We start from the raw sequence: 2290 nt of genomic DNA on the forward strand, positions 1-2290 counted from the left end.
CATTTCAATCAGTTTGAACTCATCCATGTTGATTCTCCGTCTCTCTGCTTCCTCTATCTGTTGTTCTGATGAGATGTTTCCAAAATAGTGTGTTAGCTAAGAAGTGATGCTTCTACTTCCTCTCATAAGTATGATGTAAACTTCCCAAAGTGACTTAAGACTATTTCCAAAAATAGTCAAACACAATTGTTGGATTTTTTTTTTATTTGTAGATTCTAATGTCAACAGATATTACAAAGAGAAAACGTACTTTCTACATTCAGGCTGAACATCCATTCAATCAAGTGGACGTCAAAACACAAAGCAAAGCTAAATTAAAGTGAATGAAAGTAATAATTCTGAACACAGAGATATTAAAAATGTGCTTAAGCTGTTGTAGCTTCAAAAACAATCAGTACATCTTGAAATCAGCTCTGAGACTTTCAGCTGGAAGACAATATAAGGACGGAAACAAGAGTTAAAAGCTCTTTACAGTGACATCCAGTTGTTTATTAGATCAAGACTAAAATGAAATAATATGTAATTCAGAATGATTGTAGAATCTTCCACTCCTGATGTGAAACACGATGATAGATGTAGATGTTGTTAATCAGTGGAGTCTGATGGAGGCAGAAGTGTTGCTCAAACTCCATCAGGAGGTCTGATGTTTTCATAGTTCACTGTACCATCATCTACATCATAACGCACCTGAGGAAAACAACAACAACACTGAGTTAGTTACAAAGGATTTCAAAGTAAAACACATTTCACAGTTTAATCAGCAGACCCTGAACGCACCATCAGTTACCGTCTGATCTGATTTAATCTACTGACTTCTGGACAGTTTGCTTTGAAACTAGATTTCATCCTGCACATTATTCACAGTAACATACACATTGTTTTCCAATAGAACTAAACTATTAGCATTGCTAAAAGCCACTAGTGTGAAGGTGGGGAAATCCTCTGTGATGTAATTCAGGGGAATCAGTCCTTTAATCTGAACTCATCATGTTCAGTTGTTACTGACAGGTTCAAAGAGGTGTTGATTCAGATCTATGGTCTCTTTGGAGGCTGTACTTTGTGTCTGTGTTTATCAGTTCATAATGAAGAGAGAGTAAAAACACTTCAGTATTTTGATGTAAAAACTCACATTGATTTCATCCATCTGTGTTTGCTTCTCTGAGAAGAAAGAAGAAAAAGTTGACTTTACTTTCCACAATTCAAAAAAAAGTTTAAGTTTCATCTGTGAATGTTCTCACCTTTAGTTCTTGTCCATATGTTGACCGCCACAACAATCATTATGAGAGCTGCTAAACCCACAGACACGAGGATGTGCCTCAAGAGAGCTGGAAAGAAAATATCATTTTTTAAGATATATATTTTGTATCAAGTAATATTCATATATACATATATAAACCTCTACCTTGTAGTTTTGCTGAATCTTCAGTGATCACAGAAGCTGTCGTAGTGAAAACTGATCTGGAGTCGCTCTCTGTTTTTGCTGCTGCTGTGTCCTCACCTGAACAGATGAAAAATCTTAACAAACTTTTCACTAGCAAACTGTCTTATGGGTCAAATATATTGTGATGTAATAATAAAACTTCAAATCATTGAATACGTAAAAATATATGAGTTAATGACATTTAAACAGCTCAGCATGTTCTCACCTGAGGACTGAAGGCTGAAGGTCTGCTCGTTGGAACCAGCTGTTACTACACAAGTAAAAAGCTTAGACCTTGGTGTGTAACTAAAATGAGAAGTCGGAAATGTCACAGAAGCAGAGCAGTAGGACTGTGATGTTTTTATATCGTTGTGATCTTTATCCACATCTTGACCCTGAAACAGCCACTTCGGTGTGTGTCTACACCGTCTATATGGCCCCACAGAGCAGCGTAACGTCACCTCATCATTGTTCTGATGTTCAGTCACTGAAGATGGAGATATTTTGAGAGAAAGACAACAAGAGTAACATTCACTTCACCACTGTAATAATAATTATTTTTATGTTTTAGTGTAATCAGAGTATATGTTTTACCAAACAGTTTGGAAACATTATGATGGAAATACTCACTGGTAACAACAGACAGATCAACCCAAGACTCTGGACCTTGTTGTCCTCCTGGTCTGATCTGTCTGCAGGTGTAATAACCAGCATCCTCCTCTGTGACCTTCTTTATAACCAGAGAACAATTCTCTGTAACTCTCAGTCTGTCTGATTTAGCATGGTTACCAATCTGCCCACCTCTAACCAGCATTACTGCACTTGCTGAATCACTAAAGATCCAGGTAGTACCATTACATTTATCCTGAT

At 36.8% G+C, this 2290-nt stretch overlaps 1 long non-coding RNA gene across 1 annotated transcript; it reads right to left on the reverse strand.

Moving 5' to 3' along the window:
- Nucleotides 1-584: 584 nt before the first annotated feature.
- On the reverse strand, nucleotides 585-1491 carry LOC117482520. The gene is made up of 4 exons (XR_004555893.1): nucleotides 1403-1491; nucleotides 1239-1325; nucleotides 1130-1158; nucleotides 585-687 (listed from the first exon to the last, which is right to left on the reverse strand). It is a non-coding gene; the product is annotated as an uncharacterized LOC117482520 (long non-coding RNA).
- Between the last annotated feature and the right edge of the window lie 799 nt (nucleotides 1492-2290).

This window comes from Trematomus bernacchii, unplaced genomic scaffold, assembly GCF_902827165.1.
Source record: "Trematomus bernacchii unplaced genomic scaffold, fTreBer1.1, whole genome shotgun sequence".
Classification (NCBI taxonomy): Eukaryota; Metazoa; Chordata; class Actinopteri; order Perciformes; family Nototheniidae; genus Trematomus; species Trematomus bernacchii.